General features: G+C 45.1%; 2 protein-coding genes across 2 annotated transcripts in view; one reads left to right on the top strand and one right to left on the bottom strand.

Annotated features, from left to right (window-relative positions):
* The window catches only part of LOC119401555 (tryptophan--tRNA ligase, cytoplasmic), a 434,281-nt gene that overhangs the window by 227,241 nt on the left and 190,757 nt on the right, over positions 1–16,283 (bottom strand). The window lies entirely within an intron of this gene.
* The window catches only part of LOC119401554 (potassium channel subfamily K member 12), a 128,009-nt gene that overhangs the window by 100,992 nt on the left and 10,734 nt on the right, over positions 1–16,283 (top strand). The gene's annotated exons all lie outside the window — the stretch shown is intronic.

A 16,283-nucleotide genomic window follows, 5' to 3' on the forward strand; every position in this document is an offset into this window, starting at 1 on the left:
AGGTACTTCCAGATATAGAAATCTTCTTTTATGTGTTTTATATGTTTTGTGCTCTAATCTCACACGTCGAAAAACTAAATTGCGTTTGGCATGCTAACCTGAAATGCTAATAAACTGGTGTGTAAAATATTGTGAATGTTTCAATTATGTTTTCTCATAACGATTATGATCTGCATTATGTTTTGCAACCTGAAATACTGTTAATCTGTTCTATACAAGTTAGACGTTTTCATTATGTTCTGTGTGCTAGTCTAACATGTTTAATTATTGTATAACTCTGTCTCCTGTCGGTAATTTATGTAATATAGGTATACACGCTAGCATTCTGCTAAGGATCCAGGCGCTTGTCATATGTTTCTGTTTGACCATGCTTCGTTTAATGAAGTTCAGTTCAATTCATTTCTTAGCTGATAACGCGCCTACGTGGCATTCAGATGACGCGTAATGATTCCGTTTTAAAATAATGGCTGGACGTCAGCGGCCTGGCGCCAGAATGCTTGGTATTTCATACAGATTATATAACACATTGTTTCTAACGTATGGTACGCGCTAAAAAAAAGTTGACTCTTCATTGGGAGTACTGAATTGCCACGTATATGGTTCTCTTTAAAGAGACACGTGAACTCTCTTTGGAGATCATTATACTCTTTCCGGAGAGTCATTGGACTCAAAAGAGAGTTAACATGTCTCCGTTACGAGAGTCATATACGTGGCCAGTCAGGACTCACCTAAGAAAAAGGGAGACGTGTAAGGGACAAGTAGGACGTAAAATGGAGACGTACGTAGGCACGACACTTTGGGACTGCGGGTTCCAACACAAGTGTGAGTTTCGGCTCCATTAACGGTGCCCTGCGACATTTTTGCAACTGCTTTGTCTAGCACTGAAGTGGGTGCAGTAGTGAATGCCAAAATGAAAACAAAACAAATATAAAAATTGGTGCATGAAAACTAAAGTTATTGGTCTTCTATGCTAGCGACAAATGTCGCTTCATCGTTTAATGTTCATAGGTGTGGATCAATTTCTTAAACAGGAATCGCAAACATTTCTTAGAGGTGTACATGCTTTTAAAGTTATATGCCCAGACAATCCGTAGCACGGCCTCTTAAAGGGACCGCCAACCAATTTTTATGGTGCCCATTTTCTTTAGAGCAACGGAAAGCTTACCGGTGAGAGTGTCTAATCACGGAACGGTAACGTAGAAAACGACGTCAAACATTTGTAGTCAGAATTTTTCAATCTGCGGCGAATACGAAGTCATGAACACAAGTGACAACCTATGTGCAAACAGTGAGCACGAGAGCCGTTCGTGTTCGAGCGCAGTAGTTTGCTGCGCATGCGCCGCGGTTCGACAGGTTCCAATGGCTACCGCGAAGGCAGCGCCACTTCTCACCGTGCAAATCCTTTTAGCTCGTAAGCAGCACAAAATAGAGCGAGGATAGATAATAATATGCATACTTTAATTTTCAGGACTTATTATGGCGCGCATGGCAGCATGGGACTACGTGACTACGTACAGCAAAAAGTGATCGACTCCGTAATCCAGCTTCAAGGATCTTCCGCTAGGCTGCGCCACATACCGGTTTTTGTTACTTTTAAACACGATTTAAACATATAAATCCTACGCACAACGCGAAAAAGATGCTGGAACCTGTCACTGTATTTCACTGTCTTTTCATTTTTACCAGGATCTAATCACACGTTGTGAGCAGTTGTCGGTCCCCTTAACAGGTTGCCGCTGCGGTAGTTACCTTACAGAATAGCACTTGCCTCCCTGCCTTTGCACTCGAGGGCGTTGACGAGGCATTCGTGCTAATCCCACCTTAGCATAGTTTATTACCACGATCACTTGTCATTCATGGTCACCGCACGCTTTTCACGTCACTCTCAGGAATTTAATATTTATCTCTTTTTGCGCACCTTTAGTGCGCAGAATTGTAGGCCTATTTATACAGCCATTGAGCATAATCATTGATCACATCCTATATCATGACCTGGCGTTCTTTCGCCATCACAGGCCCTTGGACCATAAAGCACCATAGACCATCATCGTCGAAGTTATTGGCCTTAAAAATTGAAAACCCGAGCAAACGACGAGAGAAAAAAACGTTCAAAACCCTCGTTGCCTTCAGCGTCATTAAAGCACCCGTCCGTGGTGCAAGAATATTGGTTTCAGAAAACGGTCTCGAGTCCAGTCTGTTTAGTACCACCCGGAGCGGGTATCGCTCGTGTGGTACTGTAAGGTACGTAATAATATATAATAACACCTTTCCATCCTTGGACAGTCCTACTATAATAATGCCTTATATATACAAGGTAAAATCAGGTGTATAGTACATGTGCGAAGCATATTTAGCATACACCGTGTGCGCACAGTGCGCATAACACGAGAACGAAGTTGCGGTGTCTATGGTCACAGCCTTCGTAGAACACCTGCGAAGACATTCGTCACACCAAAAGAAACGACCCTCCTTGTCACTTGAGGGGCGGCGTCCATTCTCGGCTCGTCGAGAAACGACGTTGCACCCCGACATTCTTGAGACGCCTCGGCCGTTTCCCCGGCCGCGCGTATGTGGGAATGTTCATTAGAGCCGCCCAGACCTCTCTGTTACAAGTGCTCGGGTATCCCGTCGAATTCCTCGGAGCCATGGAAACCAGTGTCAAAGGCACGCACATCCAGGGGATCGAGACAGGTTTCATATTCGGGACGATTAGTCAACACCACGGTGCCTCGGTCACTAGGACGTTAACACACGCTTCGGCTTTGCTTTTCAGCCACTTTGACCGCATTACAGTGAGAGCGGAAGTTAAGGTAATCAGTGATGCTGGAACTTCGTCTTTCACATGTCTAGCAGAAGGCAAATCATCATCTTCGTTATATTTTTCCTCACGAGCTTCAGGAGTGGCGCCAGGATATTTTTTTTTTTTTTTTTACTGAGGCCACCTCTAAAGCCCTCTACCTGTTATCTACTCTACGCATCAAACCACCAATGACCGTGAGGGCTCTATTTCTTGTCTTTTAATCTCAGATGGCACGTTACCTATCCGCATTGGCTCATTAATCCCGTTTACCACCTTGCCTCTTCTTAACGCTACGCGCTTCTATGACTTGCTGTCCACGAGTCAGTACCTCGCTTTAGGGACTATTGCTTGCGGTGGCTCTCTTGAGTAAAGAGAGACGCTGCGACCGACGGGCCAACACTTCTTTTACTGCAAAAACGCAAAATTACTAATGAGGCATCATGTCCTCGAGCGAGCGGGAGCTCGTCAAGGGCGGCGTCAGGGGATGACACAGGGGCCGGCGTCGCCAAATGCAAACATAGCCAAGACACCACGCATCAGTGGCTCGTCTCCTTGCAACCCCTCAGGCACAGCTTCAGTGGGAAAGTAGCTGGGAAGAAACCTGAAACGGCTGGCGCGGACGCATCGCAGTACATCTACACAACTGAGATTATAAATGAGATGCACGGCCGCTTTATTGGTGGGGTAAAACGTACAGCGCGTAACCGGTGGCCTTTAATGGTGACGGGTAAGTTATGCGGGAAGGGAAAACGTAGGCGAAGACAGTGCAAAATTTTATTGCCTAAAAAAAATGTAGGACTGCCCTTCGATACAATACAATCGACAATACAATCGAGATCAATACAATCGACTGTGACAAAAAAAAAGAAGACGGTTTTCGCCTTCCTTGGAGTCGTCTTAGGCAAATGCACGAGCGACCGGATGACCTTTATTATTAAGATTTTTCGCACTTATTTCATTTCGAACTGTCGTGAGCGTCACATCGAGTAGGAGGTGTCAGTGACATTTACGCAGAGACTCGAAGCCAAGCCAAAGGATCTGCAAATGTTTCTCAAGTATTAACACCCGCTAAGCCGTCACGTGACAAAACGCGCCGTACGCCTCGTACGAGCAGCGACACTCGGGCTTCGGCAAGCGGATAACTCCGTCACGGCAGCGGATTACTGCAGAGGTTGGAACGTACGTGCTTGCATGTATGGGGATCCTACGTTCATTACCACAGGCAAAGTCACTCGACTAGCCAGAAACCATAGAACAGATGTCTGAAACACGCGGCCCGCGGTCCTTTCGGTAGCGACCCGGTCCGCTTATGACTGTCCTTGTCCCATATTTGTTTTTTTCCCCTAATATGTATGTTCATGAGCTACACACACGTGACTGGTCTCAAGCATGTTTTTATTTTTTTATTTGTTTCGTGAGGCACCCCATGCGGTAACCATGTGCTGAAACATAACCGTGGAACAAATGCTGTTTTTCAGAATCAGCGCCCATAATTAAGTAGTTCTGAAGATCAGTGTCGGCATGCTTCTCGAATCCTGACGTCCTTAAACAGCCCCGCCACGGTGGTATAGTGGTTATGGCGCTCGACTGCTGACTCGAAGGTCGGGAGATCGAATCCCGGCCGCGGCGGCTGCATTTTCGATGGATGCGAAAATGTTTGAGGCCCGTGTACTTACATTTAGGTGCACGGCAAAGAACCCCAGGTAGTCGAAATTTCCGGAGCCCTCCAGTACGGCGTCTCTCATAATCATATCGTGGTTTTGGGACGTTAAACCCCAGATAATATTATTATTATTATCATATTACATCCTTAAACACATTTGATAAAGAAAAATCCTGACGTCAAATCCGCTTCAGAAATGACCCAAAAATGAGATATCGGAAAGGCCTTCTTTAGAATGGCAACGTGAGCTCACATTTTGTTCAATATTACATTTCGGTCCACATCCTGAAAGCCAGCGACGCATTCTTTACACCGACACTAAAAAGCTTCAAAAAATACTTACACGGTTCCCAATGTATTTGCTTAAGACGACACGAAGGCCAAAGGCATCTTCTTCATTCCTCCCAGTCGACTGTATTGTTGTATTGTTGCTCCTCCGAAAGCTTTGTGCACCCAACGTGGTTTTACACTGCCTCCGGGATCGGAAGCATTTCAAGCTTTCTATACCTCACGTGGTTTTTCGTTGCCTCCGGGATCGGCCCACCTTTGACCAAGCGACGATGTCATCTGGTAACGTCACCATGACTTTACAAATGTTAGCGTCCTGTGACGCCATGTTGACATCGTATGGGGACGTCATCACGTGATGGTAATTTTAGCGTCACTCATTTATTTATTTATTTATTTATTTATTTATTTATTTATTTATTTATTTATTTATTTATTTATTTATTATTTATTTATTTATTTATTTAAATCGTCTCAATGCCATTTGCGGCGTTACAGAGAGGAGTGGTGTTACAAGTTTAAATGGCAGTCTTGAATGATGCATGATCAGGGTTGCTGGCGATAGAGGCAGGGAGGTGATTCCATTCCGACGAAGTCTTTGGCACGTAGGAGTGGAAGTACACGTTGGTCTCGCAGAACCGCTCTTGAACTTAGAAATTATGGTCGACACGAGATGAAACGTAACAAGGTGGCGAGAACAATGTGAGTATTATTTCAGGGTTCATAAAGATCTTGTGAAAAAGGCATAGGTGGGCCTGCTTCGCCCTGTTATAAAGGTTGGGGAGGTCTAGAGAAGTTTTTATTGAAGTGAGGCTGGTAGTACGGGAGTAATTAGCAACAATGAAACGAGCTGAGCGATTCTGGGTGGCTTCTAGTGCGGTAATAAGTGTAGAAGAATGAGGATCCCATATTGAGGAGGCGTACATGTTGATGCTGCCGCCACCAATGACGCCGACGGTCACTTTTCGCTTCTGATGAAGCATCCAAGGCTTTCGCCTTAAGAAACGGTGTCTCCGTATTGAAATTGCCACCCATGGGGTTACGTTTACGAAAGCTCATCTAAATGAAATTGCATTTCTTCAAGATACAGAGAGATTCCCCGGCCAGCGTTGCCCCGTCTCTAAAGAATTCATAGAGTATTCATAACCGCATTGCGCGTGTACTCTTCGGGCAATAAGGCAAGACATTCTAAAGCACATCTCCCAGCTTACACGTACCGTACTAAAAGCAACGCATGCACTACACCTTACTGCCATTTTGAGTATAACGCTATCATCTTCTATGATCAGCGTCTTATCGAATGTAACCAGTCTTTTCCAGTGAACTACGACTAAACCACAGAAGTATAGTCCACCGCTATTCCAATAACCGCGACTGGAAGGCATTTCGATTTTCTACAGAGGAAGTCGATACGCTACGCCGGTTTCCACCAAAGCGTATCAGGGCCTGAAATGCACTTCTTTCGGAATGCAGTGGGTGGTCTGTACCCTATGCTATGGAATGTCTTTGAGATTGCTTTGCGGCAGGGGATCCTCTGGCTGTCCGCTGCAGATGCCTGGAACAAGGACGCCGAACTGGCTGCATATGCATTTGCAGAAGCCTACTTCTTGGACACCGGCGAAGAATACGAAGAAAACAAAGACACACGTGGAAAATAGACTGGTTGTTTAACGTTCCGATCGTGGGCCTGACTTCGTCAGAATAACGAAAGTAACCGCATTCGGATGAAGGCCGGTGCAATGGCCGAAAAGTTAAGGAACCATTCTATTTCCGACGTATGTCTTCTTTTCTACCGTATATATATATATATATATATATATATATATATATATATATATATATATATATATATATATATATATATATATGTAGGCTCGCGAACGGATACTCTCAGTTTGAACAGCGCTCCTGTAGCAAAGGCAGCCGAAGCAGCGAAGGAAACTAGCGTGCTTCAAGTGTCGAGCTGTGACACTTGATAGTTCGCGCTCATCTTCTCTTTGTTCGTTCAGCGGCGTCCCTTGAGCTCGAGTGACTTTCGTACGCTCCGTAACATGAGCGCGGACATCACGGTGAAAGTTCGAAACATTCCTCCTCCCTTAACCACGAGATAACCGCGCGAGCAGACAGCGGAAGGGCACGGTTCTCCCTACGCAAATATTAGAAGAAGCGACCGAGCTGGCCGACCACTTTTAAGTGCGCCCGTTGGGCTTCTCGTGCCATCTCGCTGGTAATGACGAAATGCTTATAACCACCTGCCTTCTCGGAGTCCTGCCAGCGGTAGAGGGTTTGTATATAACTCTCGCCGTTAGCGACCTGAAGGATCACGTCACCGTGAAGGACCTGACACCGCAGCGGTGGCTTCATGGTTGAGCGTCCGCTTCCAATGCGGGAGGTACCGGGTTCGATTCCCAGTGCCGACCGGGAACCCACCGGTTTTTCTAAAGGGGTAGAGGAGTACACCTACCTGGCGCTCGGTTGTTAATGTATACTCATCTCGAAAGGTGGCCCCATAATGTTCTGAAAAGACCCCTGGGCGCACCATAACCCACCACAGCCTTGGTGAAATAGTTGAGCATCCGCTGCTGTGGGAGGCAGAGAATTGCTGCCGCCGGGTACCTACCGGTAAAATAGGGACAAGCGCACTTGTGGCCTGGTGCTCGGCAGAACGAAGTTCGAAGTCGCTTGGGAGGGCACCCACCCTGTGGGAAATTGGCGGCATGGGACCGCCAGACCTAAAATAAGGTCACCCTTATTTCTTTTCTTATTTGTTTTTGTGGCGTAGTGGTTAGCGCCACGCGCTGCGGAGCGAGAGGTCGCTGGTTCGATTCCGCGCTTGGGAAGCATTTTTCTTAATTATTTTTTCTTTGGGAATTTTATATATATGCACATACTTATATATATATATATACGGTGCATGACGACGGCGACGGCAAAAACCAGTCGAGACTGTCCATATAATGGCTATCGCAATAAAAAATGGTCGACAAACGTTAGCAAAACTTCTGTTTCGCACGTTTGTCGACCTGTTGTTCTACCGCATTTTCCACCTGATCTACTGAATTTCCTATCACCATATATATATATATATATATATATATATATATATATATATATATATATATATATACCTTCGAATTACGTGTCTGATGCTCTACCATTTGAACTACGACGGAGGGCGCTCCCTCGTCCACTTTTTTGTTGGGTATTTATGTGTGCTTCATACCTGGCTGTGCTAGCCAGCGCTGCTCGTAGCCCAGGCGGCGAATGTGGAACACTCATTTTTCCCAGAGGGCGTTACGAGTTACAAGGCACGTGATCTTCGCACGAGGTGGCGGCTGGCGAGTAAACACTCGCATGCTACCTAAGGCACAAAGTTCGGTACGAAGTCCTCGCTATGAAAGTACGAAGGAAAGAGAATTGTGCGAGGGGCTCGTTTTCTGTATTATACACAGCTATTGAAACTGAATGACAATTAAGCCAAGGAAATCAAAGGAAACATTATTTGCGGCTTGTTAGCTTTAGTGGAATGGTTCTCATTTAAATTGAAAAGAATAGCGAGGTCTTCGTCCCGGCAGACTTGGTGCCTTAGGTAGCATGCGAGGGTTTTTTAATTATGTTTATTTTCCTTATTTATTACATTTATTTACATATACATTTGACGAGACGTATCATCGTGTAGTCAATAACGATACGCTCGCACGTATCTAGATACATTTTTCACCGCATTGAAGTTTAGTTGTTAGGTACGTGTGGTTGGTTAGGTCCTCAATTTTCGTGCTGTACTCCTACAATTTTAAACCGACTTTACTTCCCACTGATTGCCTCGTGTTATACCAGGATCCTTGACAACTTTGCGCCGACACCATCTCGACTCTTCTGATTCGTAATCGTTGATTTCTTCTATGAAACGGTTGATACAGTTTCCGCAAATTCACACCGACTTTTTTCGACATCCACAGCACAGTCGATCGATTTTCAAACTCGCGAATCTAAAATGCTGCATCCGGAAATGTCGACAAGATGGGATGTCAAGGCGGACGCATCCTGTACAGGACAAGAAATAAAAAGTCTTTAATAACAACAAGAAGAGGTGCACACTGCCACGATGTCCGTGACATATCGCTTGTTAGTTGTTTCTCTAGTTTCGATGTTGCCGAAACAGCAGCAACAACAAAAAAAAACAAGAACGTGATTCTCCTAGCACTGGGCGTCGCTTCCCATTGTCCTGTCCGGTCAATAAATCTATACTCGCCTTACTGTGCCAGAGGAGTTGAAAGGAAGCGAGTGAATCACCTGGGAGAATCAGAAGATATTGGCCACTGCCGAAAAAAAAAATGAAACTCATGGGGTCCCTCAAGCCTTCGCCTAATACGATTGCAAGGTGGAAGCCACCTTCTTATCGTTATTCTTAGCCAATGTATTGATCCTCCTCCACCCCCCTTCGAAAGCTACCTGCACCTAATGCGGGTTTGCACTGCCTCCTAGATCAGAGGCATTGCGAGCATTTTGCACCCCACCTTGTTTTGCATTGCCTCAGTTATCGGCCCACATTTGACCAGGCGACGACGTCATCTGACGACGCGGTCATGTGACATGACGATAAGGGACATCTTCGTGACGTCACAAGTTTTGTTGATCTGTGACGTCATGTGGTGACGTTATCACGTGACGATGATTTTTCTTTTTCAATGCGGAGCATTTCTTAGTCGCACCTGCGGCGTCGGCGGCGCCGTCCACACCCCCACTGCGCATGCTCGGCTCGTCTCGTGCCGGCAGCAAGCCTCTCCTCCTCCCTCCTCTCCGTCCCACCCTCTTCTCCCTCGAACGCGGGCGGTGTGTATATAAGCGGCGGAGCGCGCGTTCGGAATTCAGTCAAGGGCGTCTTTACTTGGCTTTCGCTTGACTTGACGCTTTGCTTGACTCGAGGAGATGCAATGGAAGCAACAGTACCTTCAATCATCGTCCCACCACTCGTTGAAGGCAACTTTACCACCACCCTCACCGTCGTCGGCGTCAACAACAGCAAGCAACGCAGAAGACAAGGCTGCGAAGAGACGAGCATACGACGCTGAACGCAAGCGTTTGAAGCGAGCTGCGGACCCGGAACTTCGTGCACGTTGGAGCCGTTCAAGTTGTACTTGGTGTGCGCATCGTGTAACAATTAAACATTCCCAAACCATACCAATTACGCAACATTCACGCGATACCCCCACCACTCTGCGACTCATTTACTCGAGTTCCCACCGTGGGAAGATACGGGCGACTTTTTTTTTTTTTGCATCACTCGTGGTGACGCCGACGCCGCGGGACTCCGACGGTCAGTTCTCGCGTTTAGTGAGGCATCTACGGCTTTCGCCTTAATAATAATAATAATAATAATAATAATAATAATAATAATAATAATAATAATAATAATAATAATATAATAATAATAATATAATAATAATAATAATAAACACCAGAAGAGTAGTGCATGCGCATCCGAAGAGCATGCGACCGTCACAGTCAAACGAAGAACGGTCCACAGATCGCAGGGAGTTCTCCCTAAGTGTTCACACAACGATGTCGCAAGGCAGTGACCGAATCGGAAAAGAGAGCTTCAAATGTGTCTCCATTTAGATCGGAGAATATCCGAGGGCACGGCTGATTAGTTTTTCTTTTTTTTATCATTTGGTTCTTTTATCAATTTGTCGGTTGCTTGAGTATGATTACACAACAAAAAAGACACGGACGAAGGAGAAGAACACACGGCCATATTTTTTCGTCTGTGTCTTTTTGTTTTCGCAATCATGCTCAAGTAAGTGTTCCGCACTCGCCTGCCTACGAGCCCGCTGACTAACACTCCCACGTTTAAATGCACAAATACACCCTATAAAATGGACGGGAGGACGACCGCCGCCATAGCTCAATTGGTAGAGCATCTGGCGCGTTATACGAAGGTTGCGGGTTCGGCTCCTGTCGGCGGCAAGTTGTCTTTTCACCCACTTTAATTTCTTTAACACTTATATTGTAATTACTACAAATAAGATCCCCTATACTTTCATTGCTTTGTTGTCTGTTGGTTCTGATCAAAGTTGTGTCGAATCAAGCAAAGGACTACCAAGTTGTCCTGAATTCTGCTCTCAATAAAGGTCGCGCGATCGAATCCCGACCGCGGCGGCCGCATTTCGATGGAGGCGGAATGCCAGAGTCCTGTGTGCTTAGATTTAAGTGCACCAGGTGGTCGAAATTTTCAGAGCCCTCAACTACGACATCCCTCATAATTATATCGTGGTTTTGGGACGTAAAACCCCAACAATTTTTAAAAATTATTATTAATAAGTTGTTCTGATTGAATTTATTGGCTAACTCCTCACACCTATCTTGAATGCTAAAGTAAGCTTGCTTCCATCAAGGAAACAAAGGCACGAAAATGTGACGCATAGAAAGATATGTTGCGTAATCTAAGATAAGAGGAGCGGCTTTAGGGGGAAAGTTAACATATTTCACTATCCTACTGAAGTAAGTACGAAGGCAGTAGTTTTCCGTCTTGAAATGCGCTTTACTGACCTCATTAAAATTTTCTTTCAGAAGGTGAGAACATGTTCGGGTAGAGCACGTTCCTGAGTTTCCATAAAGGTCGTGAATTGCGAAAAACTGTAGAAAAATTATATCTCAAGTTCCTTGAAAGGCAAGCCTATTACTCATGTAGGGGCTTTTCGAAGTATGTGGCCAGCAAGACTTTTTTTATGTTGAATAGGATTGATTGATTGATTGATTGATTGATTGATTGATTGATTGATTGATTGATTGATTGATTGATTGATTGATTGATTGATTGATTGATTGATTGATTGATTGATTGATTGATTGATCGAGCAGCCGACGGGCCCACCGAAAGACAGACGCACTGAATAATTCGGTATCTCTCTCCCCAAGCCTTTCCTCCACTCACTCACTCACTCACTCACTCACTCACTCACGCGAAGTCTAGTCAGCTGTTAGTGAGTCCATTTTTGCATCCATGGCACCGTTTGCGTCAGGATCTATCGCTGCCATGTATCCTGGCATAATTTTGCCTTTCGTGCCTACATAAACCCGCGAGAGTAGGCGATCAATCTTTCGACTCCGCGTCCCACCTAACGCGCCACGGCCGAAAGTGTGGAGCCGCAGCTTTCTGTGATTTTTACAGCGTGGACCTGGTATACGCAGCATGTATGCAAAGCTGCGTTTGAACAGCTTCGTGTGGTCCACTTCGGAAACCATCAACTTCGGCCTATTGGCCTCGGCTGGGCTTTCGGATAAGCGTTTTGACGCACTCAAGCGGTGAGAAAATGGCATCTCATCAATCAAGCTCTCCTCTGCCAGATTATGTTTCTCTTGAGAGGTATGTGAAACGGCCATTCCCTAAGAGCACTTGCTTATCCGAGACATTTTCTTGTTTCTTTATTTCGCGGACAAGTTCACTGAATTTTAGTTTTGCTTTTATCGAAACGTTGCATCGAAATTACTTGTAACTTCGCGCACACCATGAAATGACCTTTCTTGAGCGGCCTTTGACGTAAAAGAGAAAAAAGGCGCAGTTTCCACTAAGTTGTGCAATGCTGGGTCACAGTACAGCTGGTTGGCACGTTCCAACTTCTCTTGTTCACCATCTGTACAGAATGCTTGGGCTGGGATTTAGCGCGTGCCGGATCATGATGATAATAATTTTATATCTACGCCACACGGCAGACTTCACCCATACCAGCACTGCTGTAATTAATTAAATAAATAATTAATTAATTAATGATTATTAATTAATACGAACTGACATTCTCTATAGTATACTCCAAAGAGAAAACAAGCAAGAATTTTATCTCGCACGAGCCACTGATTCAATTATTTTAGAGTTTTCAAATGAATATGCGTTCCCATCCCACACCCTCCTTGGAATTATGTAGCTTACCTGGCGTTGCGTGGCCTCCGGGATCGGCCCACGTCTAAACAAGAGACGAGGTCGTTTGATGACGTCACCAAGTGACGCCGTGGTATGAGGTCGTTCGTAACGACGTTTGTGACGCGCGATGACGTGCCGGTTTACCACTATTTACGACGGCATGATGACGTCATGCGACATATTGCGCTATAAGCTTTCGATCGCTCGTGTTGACGCCAACGATGCCGGATTTTGTAGCGAAGCTCCTATGAGTTGCAGATTTTGGGCGGCGGCGGCTGCATAATAGTTCGCGCAATAAACCCGGCACCGGCGGGTGCACAGAAATGCGGCCCCCAAATGTGCGCCGGTCAAGTGCGCAATTGTATGCGCCGTTTTTCAATAACTGATGCTCTCTCGATCGTGCGCTTGTCGGCCTTTTACCGAGGTCACTTGTAATTTCGCGTCACCACATTTCATTGCTGACTGGATATAAACGCATGACCGTCGTTGTGGCCTGTAGCAACTGAAGTGCCGCGCTGGCACGCGGATGAAGGTATACTTCCCGACATGAAAGGGAAATAAGGTTAGGAGGGCTAGTATCGATGATAATGCGAGTTTTACTAGCCTTATTTATCAACCCTCCCGCAGCGTCGGCCTTGATAATCATCTTCAGTAATGAATGCATTCTCCGTGAAGCATATGAAAGACTCTCTTTTTCCAGCAAAGATGCCCTTGACGTAGGCAGTAATGTCGGCGTCAGTTTGTGTTTCTCTTTCGATCCGTCACCACTTTCACCGACGCGCACATTTTTGCTCGGGCCCACGCGAACTAAGCATGCACGAATAAACAGCAAAAGAAGCAATTTCCTAGGTGCCACACACGCAGTATGTCAGACCTCATTTCGTCCAACTCTACAAAGTTTCGGCGTTCGCGAAAAAGAAGCGAACACGGTTGGCAACCAAGAATGGCTCCCTAATTGCGGCACCCGCGTAAGCCTGCGGTTGTTAGTAGCGTGCAGCGTTGTGAAGGCTGGGGGCCTTCGTTTAACTGGAAGCTTTTGAATTAACGAAGCTCTCTCTTCTGGCATCCTCGATAGGAAAACGCAGTTCTGATACGTAACTATTTTTTGTTGAGCGAACGTGCTGCATGGTACGAATGCCAAGAATCGCTTTGTTTTTAATCTTTAGAGAAAGAGTTTGATTACGTCCCTGTGCTTTTGAAGTGGAAATAAATATCGTCGCGCGAATCATGCTGGTCGTTGGCATATTTACGTGCATTGAAAACCAGGTTTATTGGTTATATGTGCTCATACGTAAGCGCAAAGACGAAAACGCCTCTTGCATACTACACGAAATTCCCATCTCTACACTCGACTTAAATTTTAGGTGACCCATTAGTGGTCATTGTGGGTACTCACGAGTTTCAAAACTACATTAGCTTTTTTAAGTAAAATGTAGAATGATGCACTAGGACTGAGTTCATGTTTTATTGATATCCATCCCTTTAGGATTACCGTAGCAAAACGTTAGTTACGTTCAAGCTACTAAAGCTGATATAACTGGCTAATCTAATCTCTTCTCATGTCTTGTAAAAAAATAAATATGGCTAGAAGATGAGGCGAAGTTTTACTGCCACAGTACGGCGTCAAAAAAGTGCTGAGTCATCTTGGCTTAATATGTGGCTGCTAATGTTTAGAGTATAATTACCGCTGCTGGCTAATCCACCCTACAATTTCCATGTGTTCGCTAAACAGTGGCTAGTGCAGTGTGCGACAGTTATTGTCGGTTAATGCAGACTATGGCCGACGTTTCAACGACATCATGAACAATTGCTGAAGTTTTACGTGCCGAAACCACGATGGGATTATGAACCACGCCGCAGTGGCGGCCTCCGCATTATTTTCGACAGTCTGGTGTTCTCTAACGTGCGCCTAAATGTAAGCACGCATGGTAATTTTTTTTAGGGGCGAAGCTCCTTAAGGCGGCACCCGTTCGTCCCTCGTAGTCGTAGTCGTAGTAGTAGTGCGTAACAAGTCTTACGCTTTGACCTCCAAGGTGGTGCCGGTGGGAGATTTCTCCTGTGCGTTGTTGAACAATAAAAAATTCGCAGCGTGCGCGTTAACTAAAAGACGAATTCTTCTGTCTCTCATTCCCCATTAGCAGCCATTGGCATGTTCCAGTAGGAAACGTTAGTAGAAGTAGAAGTGTAAGTGTTAGCTAAAAGCCGACTTCTTCTGTCTCTCATTCCCATTAGCAGCCATTGTTTACCTCCAAGGTAGTGCCTGGTGAGATTTCTCCTGTGCGTGATTAAACAATAAAAATTTTGTTCAAAACGCCGTTGATTGATGAATTAAACCAATGAAAGACGCCAGATGTTTTGTAAAAGCAAAACGAAAGAACGCCAGATGTTTCTAAAGCAAAGCGAAAAGACGCCAGCTGCTTAACGAAAGACGCCACATGTTTTCTAAAGCAATAGTTTTCTAAACAATGAAAATTCACAGCGTACATGTAAAATTAAAGTGAGCTGCAAGTCGTCATAACTCATCGAACCTTTAGTATAAACGCGCCCGATCTCACGTCGGTGATGATGTACTGGGCAGAATTCACGGAAGATTCACGGTTTACCGATGAACCTCCGCAGCTTCGCCCACTGATCATCATTCACTCCGTGGATATGCTGTGATTTTTTTTGCATTTTGGCCCCATCCGATTGCGGTCGCCGAGGCCAGGAATCGAACCCGCGGCCTCGTGCTAAGCCCCGCGATTCCTTATGTGCTAAACTATCACGGCGTGTGTCCAATGAGTAGAGCGGTCCCTTGAGCGAAAAACGGCAGACAAATAAAGTGGTACGAAAAATTCAGTCAGTACCACGCCGTGAAAACCATCGGATAGCCAAGCTGAAAGTGTGCGAGTGTATTTGAGGGTACACGATAATCATCGTCGTCATCATTAGCATCGTTAAGAATCATCATCATTTCGTTTTATATGTATTTTTATTCAGTCCCCTTCCAGTCACGTGACCTGCGTGACACCTGCTACTATTACTACATCTACTACTGCTGCTGCTGCTGCTGCTACTACTACTACTACTACTACTACTACTACTACTACTACTACTACTACTACTACTACTACTACTACTACTACTACTACTACTACTACTACTACTACTACTACTACTACTACTACTACTACTACTACTACTACTACTACTACTACTACTACTACTACTACTACTACTACTACTACTACTACTGCTACTACTACTACTACTACTACTACTACTACTACTACTACTACTACTACTACTACTACTACTACTGCTGCTACTACTACTACTACTACTACTACTACTACTACTACTACTGCTACTACTACTACTACTACTACTACTACTACTACTACTACTACTGCTACTACTACTACTACTACTACTACTGCTACTACTACTACTACTACTACTACTACTACTACTACTACTACTACTACTACTACTACTACTACTACTACTACTACTACTACTACTACTACTACTACTACTACTACTACTACAACGATGACGGCGACGAAGATGAAGGTACACGGTATACTAAAACAGCTTCGCTGTAGAAAGCGCGCGACCTACCACACCGATGA

Source organism: Rhipicephalus sanguineus, chromosome 8 (assembly GCF_013339695.2).
Source record: "Rhipicephalus sanguineus isolate Rsan-2018 chromosome 8, BIME_Rsan_1.4, whole genome shotgun sequence".
In the NCBI taxonomy this organism is placed as follows: Eukaryota; Metazoa; Arthropoda; class Arachnida; order Ixodida; family Ixodidae; genus Rhipicephalus; species Rhipicephalus sanguineus.